Source organism: Hylobates moloch, unplaced genomic scaffold (assembly GCF_009828535.3).
Source record: "Hylobates moloch isolate HMO894 unplaced genomic scaffold, HMol_V3 SCAFFOLD_25, whole genome shotgun sequence".
NCBI classification, from domain to species: domain Eukaryota; kingdom Metazoa; phylum Chordata; class Mammalia; order Primates; family Hylobatidae; genus Hylobates; species Hylobates moloch.
This window is the reverse complement of record NW_026652300.1, coordinates 380988-389234: the sequence shown is the minus strand read 5'-3', so window position 1 is coordinate 389234 and position 8247 is coordinate 380988. Positions and strand designations below refer to the sequence as shown.

The window sequence follows — 8247 nt, the reverse complement described above, 5'->3', positions numbered from 1 at the left end:
GAAGGGGAACATCACATTCCGGGTACTGTTGTGGGGTGGGGGGTGGGGGGGGCGGGGACAGCATTAGGAGATATACCTAATGCTAAATGACGAGCTAATGGATGCAGGAAATCAACATGGCACATGGATACATATGTAACAAACCTGCACATTGTGCACATGTACCCTAAAACCTAAAGTATAATAATAATAAAAAAAAAAAAATTAAAAAAAAAAAAAAAGAAAGAAACACCAAATCAGAAAAAATAACTTCACAAAAAAGTACAATGATAATAAACATTGAAATTATACACAGTCCAAAAAAAAAAAAGGAAGCTGTCCTGAAGGAGACCACAGCCCCTGCAATGCAGATAGGAGGTTACCTGATTGGACAGGCTACCAGCCAGTCATGAAGGTTGCCCTGCTTGGTGTGCACAGTGGTGATGCTGCCAGGTGGTGAGTGAGTTTCACTCCCCTACTGGCCAACCAGTCAATATTGGGAGTCCTAGAAAAAAGAATCATAGCATTTGTGATCATTTTCATTTATTTATTTTTGAGGCGTGGTCTCACTCTATACCCAGGCTGGAGTGCAGCAGTGCGATCTCGGCTCAAATGCAACCCCCAGCTTCTGACAGTTCAAGCAATTCTCCCATCTCAGCTTCGTGAGTAGCTGGGAGAACAGGCATTTGCCACCATGCCTGGGCAATTTTTGTATTTTTTGGTAGAGACAGGGTTTCACTATGTTGGCCAGGCTGGTCTCAAACTCCAGACCTTAAGTATTATGCCCGCCTTGGCCTCCCAGAGTGCTGGGATTAAAGGGGTGAGCCACCGTGCCCAGCAACCCTGTGATAATTTTCAAAATGAAACTGTGCTGTGGCTCTTTATAGTGAGAAACTTTTCAGTGAGCAAGGGTGAGTCTGGGGTTATGAGGGGCAGAGACAAGAAATGAGATGCAGAGGAAGCAGGAAAGAAGTAATACAGAACCAAGACACAAACTATAACAAAACCATGGAGCTATGTGAATGATGCAAGTAGGACATACCCAGAAGGTCCATTCATGCTATAGAGGGCTGCAAGCTCCTGGTCCCACTAGCCCTGAGTTTGAAGAGAGAAACCAAGTCTTAGAAATGGTATACTACAATGAGGGAAGGTACTCCCACTCACATCTCCCAAGTTTCTCTGTTTCCCCAAAAGAGAAATCTGCAGGGTTAATCTGACTCCCCTCTTCTCAACACAGCCAAAGGGAATAACAACAACCAGCTTTAATAAGCCCCTGCCTAATTTCCTCATGCCCCCAGGGACAGGAAATAATCAGACTCCATTTGCCTCAACAGTGAGCATCAACAAATGGGTTAATATGCTCCAGGGAAAAGGCAGAAACATTATAGTGAAGAAATTAGATGCTGCAACCCCCACATACCCTTTGTTGGCTTATTTTTTAATATACTTTATAAATACTTATATGAGCTCACTTGTAAAGTGATACCTAATGCAAGATAAGCCACCCTGGTGCCTTTTCTCCATGAATGGATTGGCTGATCATCATTTGGAAGTCATTTAGGAATTAATATGTTTTAGTTTTGGGACCATACTAAGCTATACCCCACAAGATATATCCCAGGTCCTCCACTGGGAATCCTGGAATCCCTTCCTCCCTGCCTGGCTAGTCATCTGCCATCCTTCAGTTCCAGGTACAGATGAAATTCTCATGGGCCTCCAGTGCTCTTCCTTGTTTATGCAAGGAACTGACCTATATTTAGGAGAGTAGTCCATACTCCAACAACCCAGCAGCTTCCTCACTGTGAAGCAATGATATGGCTAACTATGGTCCCCTCCAAGATGGCTGCCTGTGGGGTGGGAGTATACATCTTGTTCACTGGTCCCATGGCTTCCCTAGAGCAATGCTCTCCCAGAGTAGTGCTGCAGTGATGCATAGCTTGAAGGGGGAAATACTTCCTTTGGATCTGTAATGTCAAACTAGTGGCCATTTATTAATTTAGTGAATGTGTTTAATTATCAGTATTTCTACTTTGCTGTTTTCTTGAACAGTGAACTACTTAGAAGATGGAGAGTGTTTTTGTATTTGAATTAAACCTCCTAGTGTCTATATTGGCCCATGAAAAAACATGACTATTTTGGGATGTGATATTACAAAATATAAAATGAGAAATGTAATTCAGAAAAAAAAGGGACTCTAACATAGAGCCCAAGACAGATCTAGGGTCGATATTGCTATGAATTCTTCCATGGGACTTTCAGACATTTTTTCTTTTGATAACTGGTAAAGAGTTAACTTTAAAGACTTGACTTTAACTTTTTAATTAAGACATCTTGGTAGGAACAGTTATCTATTATCTCAATACACCTTAGGAATACATAAAGTTAAAAAAATAGATAAAATAAAAAACTGAATAAAATATGACACTGATAAGAAAAACTAAATTAAAAAGATCTATATCGCAGATGTAAAAAGCAATCTGTAAATGTTTTATAAATGCAGGCAAAAGGTGGGGCAGAAAACATACATAGATAATTAATTAAAAGTGCTTTCTTAAAACTGCAGATCTTATCTTTGCGTATGCTTTTTAAAATTTAAGCAACATCACAGATCAATCTGTTTTTAAAAAAGTAAAAAGCAATGTTATGCAAAGATTCAGGTTGAAAGTGAGACATATTTGGCTATGTCTTGTGGGGAAGATTTTCTTCAACATTATAATTTGTGTGTTTACTGAGGAGCTGCCTTTCCAACCTGAAAGTCTTGTTCCCATAGCACCCAGGACCTCCAATGCCAAGGTCATCAGCCATCACTGGGATGATGTTCGGCCTTGATGCTACATGGTTCTCAGCTTCTCACAGAAAGAATAGTAGGTGGAAAGGAATCTTCTTCTTCCTGTAAAGGACAAGGACACAAAAAGGAACTGAACAATGCTGGCTCGTGGTTCCTCGTGGCTGTGACCATCCTCCCCGTGGACCCCTATCCCTCCTTGCACAACGTGTCTGGAGAGGCCATTCTTAAAGCTTGTCTTTGTCACACAATATGTGCAAGAAAGACACTTGTCTTTGCTCAAGCAATCCTCCCACATCAGCTTCCTAAGTACCTGGGACTATAGGCATATGCCACCATGCCCAGCTACTTTTTGTATTTTCTGTAGAGATAAGGTCTTGCTATATTTCCCAAACTGGTCTCAAACTCCTGAGCTCAAAAGATCCTTCTGTCTCAGCCCCTCAAAGGACTAAGTTGTGATGCCTGTCCTGGTTTAGTAGCTTTTTAAGGGAAACATGGAAACATTTCAAAACTCAAAGTGCACAAGACCACCAGCCTGGGGAAGCTCTATGTACTGGAAAATGTACAGAGGGAAGAGAATTCATCCATTGTCCAGGTCTGCCATCTCAACACTCTCTCACCTCACTGCATTTCATTCCTTCCAAGAATAACAGGTGGAGGAAGCTTCAGGGAGAATGGCAGCTTGAATACACACACAATGCCTCTTTTGTATGGAGGTCCATGTATGTGTTCCATAGCCTGTCTTCTCTTGAGTTAGACTCTCTCTTGTTGAGGGGGTTGCTGTCTTTCTAATTCATTTTGTGGTTTGCTTCTCTTCTCATTCCTGCGGTTTTGCTGACCCACCTGCAACAGGTTCTATATTCAGAACCAGAGTTTATGTTGAGCAAATATGGGTAGGTTACTCAACATGTTTCCCAGCCAGATAAAGGCCTAGCTTGGTTTCCTTGAATGTGGCAGGTAAGTGTGTAGTGTGGTAGCCCCAGATCTTACTCAATATCAATGTCTTTCTAGTCTTCTCCCCACAAGCTGTGGTAGGCACTACGTCTCCCACCTCCTGGTTCAGAGTCCTGAGCCAGATTCTTGCTCTCAAAAACTTCTTGGCTGGTTGTGGTTCCTCACACCTATAATCCTAGGACTTTGGGAGGCTGAGGCAGGCAGATTACTTGAAGTCGGGAATTTGTAATGAGCCTACAAATCATGGTGAAGTCCTGTCTTTACTAAAAATACAAAAATTAGCCAGCCATGATGGCACATGCCTGTAATACCAGCTACTTGAGAGGCTGGTTCAAGCAGGAGAATCGCTTGAACCCCAGAGGCAAATGTTGCAGCAAGCTGAGATTGTGCCACTGCACTCCAACTGGGGTGACAGAGAGATACTCGCTCTCAAAAAAATCAAAAAATGAAAAACAAAAACAAAAACAAACTTCTAGAGCCAAGTCTCTGCTGCACTGACCCTGACACTATGAGACAGAACTCATTACTTTCTCTTTCTGTTTCTCACCTTCCCAGGGAAAAAAATATATATATATTCTTTATTTTTCTCACTAGCACAGGAAAAAATTTTATTACATTCAGTTTAGGTGGTGGTGGGGTGGGTAGCTGTTAATTGTATCAGCTCTCTGAATCTTAGTTTTCTTAACTGTAAAATGAAAGAAATTGAACATTTTTTTCATTTTATTAAGTAATTTTATTTTTATTTATTTTCATTTAAAAAATAATTGAGACAGCGTTCTGGCTCTGTTGCCCAGGATGGAGTGCAATCATGTGATTATAACTCACTGCAGCCTCCAACTCTTGGACTCAAGTGATTCTCCCACCTCAGCCTCCTGAGCAAGCTAGAATTACAGGTGCACACTGCCATGCCTGGGTAATATTTTTTTATTATGTTTTAGAGTAGAGGATTTTACTATGTTGCTCAAGCTGGTCTCGAACTTTTGGGCTTAAGTGCTCCTCCCACATCATCCTCCTGAGTAGCTGGTATGATGGTGAGCAACACTGGGCTTGGCTAATTTTTTTTTTTCAATTATTATTGAGGAGATAGGGTCTTGCTATGTTGCCCAAGCTGGTCTTAAACTCCTGGGCTTAAGTGATCCTCCTGCCTTGGCCTCTCAAAGGACAAGAATTATAGGTATGAGCCACTGTGCTCAGCTTAATTTTACTTACTTTTAATTTTTTTAAATGTGTATAGATTTAGGGAGTATAGTCCAGATGTCTTACATGCATATGTAGTGGTGGATTCTGTGCTTTTAGTGTACCTATCTGTTCTCTCCCGACACTGGACTCTCATTGCTGCATATGTGGAGAACTGATGGCCCTTCAGCATGTAAAGTGGCATGTGAATTTGACCTTACTCTGCATCTGCTCTTGCACTCACACCAGACTTAGTGCATGTGGACAGCACCCCCAGAGTCACTGAGGACACTGGGCATCAAGGCCAGTGCACACGGTGTGGCAGAATCTCTTCCCTGGCTTTCCAGCAACACCTGCCAGAGTGAGCCTTTCCCTCGCTCAGGTATGCGCTCCTCTTTCAACACACTCTCTGAGGTTCCTATTGTGTCCCTCTTTCTGCAGAGTCTCTATTTGCTGGTTCTTCCTCATTCATGGACCTCAGAATCAGGATCACAACCCCACATATTTACAAAGGCTGGACGGGAGATGGGAAATGGCCTGGGTTTAGCAATCAATATGGGGAAGAGACTTTGCCAACCCAGGGCTTGCACCCATCCTGAAGAATGTTACCCTGTAGTAGCTTCCAATTTTTAAAGAGAAGACAGACACACAGATTTTCCTCCAGTTGTATGACCATTAGTTTAATAATTTAAACAAATATGTAGACTAACTTTGTGCAAATACTCAAAGAAACAATCAAACAATGACTAAACATATTTCCTGACCTGCTGCCACTTCTGAGTGTCCATTGTCCATTGTGCAATTGGTAAGCCTCAAGATGCTTTCTGCTTTCGTGATCTCCTCCTTACCTTTATGAAATACACCTGCTGTCTTGGTGAGATTAAATACCAAATGAATGCTAAGAAATACCACAGTTTTACATCCAGAGAGACTGTATGTCCAAACATTGAATCAGGTTCTCCATACAGACATCTACCTGGTGTCTTGAATTTAACATGTTCAAACAGAGATCATGAATGTAAAAAGCACTCTGCTATTATTATGTGAAACTATTTTTGCCATTGAGTCTAAAGGCCCCCAATTTAGTTTAATGTGCTTAAATGCTAAATACAGACAAAGCTGGTGAAAAGTAACTTCTTACTGATTTCCTCATGTAAGATTGAATGAAATAATCCAGTTACACAATGTCTTCATGCCAAAGACCTTGTCCATCTTAATGGTTAGCTAATATTTATGCTTTGAAAAAAATGAGAGCCTCTTTTTTTAAAAAAAGCATGGTTTAAGACTGTGGACTTACACAACCAGAAGCTAGCATGAACTTAAACACTAGCTTGAGAGTGTACCACAATATGCAGATAGTATAATTTCAGTTAAAAAATGCCTTGCAAATCATGCATCCCAATTCTCTTATTTTCAGATGGGGAAACAAAGACTCAGAGACATTGGCTGTTCATGAGGGCTCACACCTATCATCTCAGTGCTTTCGGAGGCTGAGGAGGGAGGACTGCTGAAGCTCAGGAGTTTCAGTCCAGACTGGGAAATACGTAAGATCTTGTCTCTAAAAAAAAAAAAATTATAAATTATCTGGGCATTGTAATGCACGCCTTTAGTCCCAGTTACTGGGGAGGCAAACATAGGAGAACCACTTGAGCCCAGGAGTTCCAGACTGCAGAGGGCTGTAATGACGCCACTGTTCTCCAGCCTGGTGACAGAGTGAGACTCTCTAATTAATTAATTAATTAATTAATTAATTAATTAATTAATTAATTACAGAATACAGACTTTGTACAAAAAAAGCTGGCACTAATGTAAAGGCTAGCTTGAGATAATATAACAACATTCGTATAATATTCAGGTAAAATAATATCAGTTAGAAAAGACCAAGCAAATCATGTATCCCAATTCTTTTACTTTCAGAAGGGAAAACAAAGACCCAGAGAGATTCAGTGAATTGCCCTAGCCACACTCATAGCAAGCTGTGGTTTCTAGACTAGTACCCAGGACTTCTTATGGCTCTTCTCTCTCAGATTTTCCCTGGAACCCAGTATTTCTAGGGCTTTTCAGCATTCCATATGGTGGAGACTTCAGTGCTTTTCTAACTACTTGAGCAGTTCCTTTGGCTACTGAATAATGCCTGTCATTTCCCAGGGCTCTGTAGTGATGCCTCATGTTCCTGCTGATAGAAATATGTCCTGTCTAAAAATCTCACAACCACTGCCCACACAGTCTGAGTCCCACCACTGGTGGCTGATGATGAATATACTGAGCTCCGTCTCATGGGCTCCAGGGTTTAACACTGCTAAAGCCCCTACTGCTGCCAGATGGCTGGCTCCTGCACTGATTGCTCCTGAAGCTGGCAGCTATATGCTGTAAGCTCCTAATATTCCATGTGGATTTCATTAAAAGCACACTTCACTTTTTTCCCCCTTGGAATCTGAGAATTAGGTAGACTTCCCTGTTGAGTGATCAATGGACGTGGGTCTGAATGTCAACCAATTTCTCTAATCAGGCTCCCTGGCTGTGGCCCATACTGCTTCTCAGCCTGAACTTGGAAGGAATTCCTTCTCAATAGGCTTTTTTATCTGAGTAAAACAGACTTCTGTGGAGCTCCTACGTTGGGTCCTGAAGATATGTCTGTATCCTGGATAGAATACACCTTAGGCATAGGTTGGGCTGGCAAGTATAAATGCATGCTATATGCTAATTATGTCTTTAAAAATAAGCCTTGTTCTGATTAAAAATGTCTGGTAGATTATTATTGTAAAACAATAAGTACTCAATCCCAGGGGAATTGGAAATACTTGTTTAATAGATACTGAGTTTCAGTTTTGCAAGATGAAAATAATTCTAGAGATAAATAGTGGTGATGGCTGCAAAACAGTGTGAACATACTTAATGCCACTTAAAAAATGGTTAAGATGGTAAATGTTATGTGTATTTTGCCACAATTATAAATAACAAATCTTAAAAAACAAACAAGAAAAATTCTTGTAATGTTAGATTTGAAATAGAAATATTAAAATGAAGTTTTTAGTTAAAAAAAACAAAAACAGAAACATGTGACTGGGAGCGGTGGCTCACATCTGTAATCCCAGCACTCAGGGAAGCCAAGGCAGTCCAGATGTCAGGAGTTCGAGACCTGCCTAGCTTATATGGCGAAACTCATCTCTACTAAAAATACAAAAAACAGCTGGGCATGGTGGCTTGTGCCTGTAATCCCACCTACTCCAGAGGCTGAGACAGGAGAATCCCTTGAACCCAAGAGGCAGAGGTTGCAATGAGCCAAATCATGCCACTGTGCTCCAGACTAGCTGACAGAGCAAGACTCTGTCTCAAAAAAAAAAAAAAAAAAA

At 41.1% G+C, this 8247-nt stretch overlaps 1 long non-coding RNA gene across 1 annotated transcript in view; it reads right to left on the bottom strand.

Moving 5' to 3' along the window:
* Positions 1-8247, bottom strand: part of LOC116811457 (uncharacterized) — a 59740-nt gene that overhangs the window by 10938 nt on the left and 40555 nt on the right. Inside the window, exons 2-3 of the long non-coding RNA XR_009211975.1 lie at positions 2729-2869; positions 363-484 (exon numbers count right to left, since the gene is read on the bottom strand). This is a non-coding gene — a long non-coding RNA (uncharacterized LOC116811457). The remainder of the gene's footprint in view (positions 1-362; positions 485-2728; positions 2870-8247) is intronic.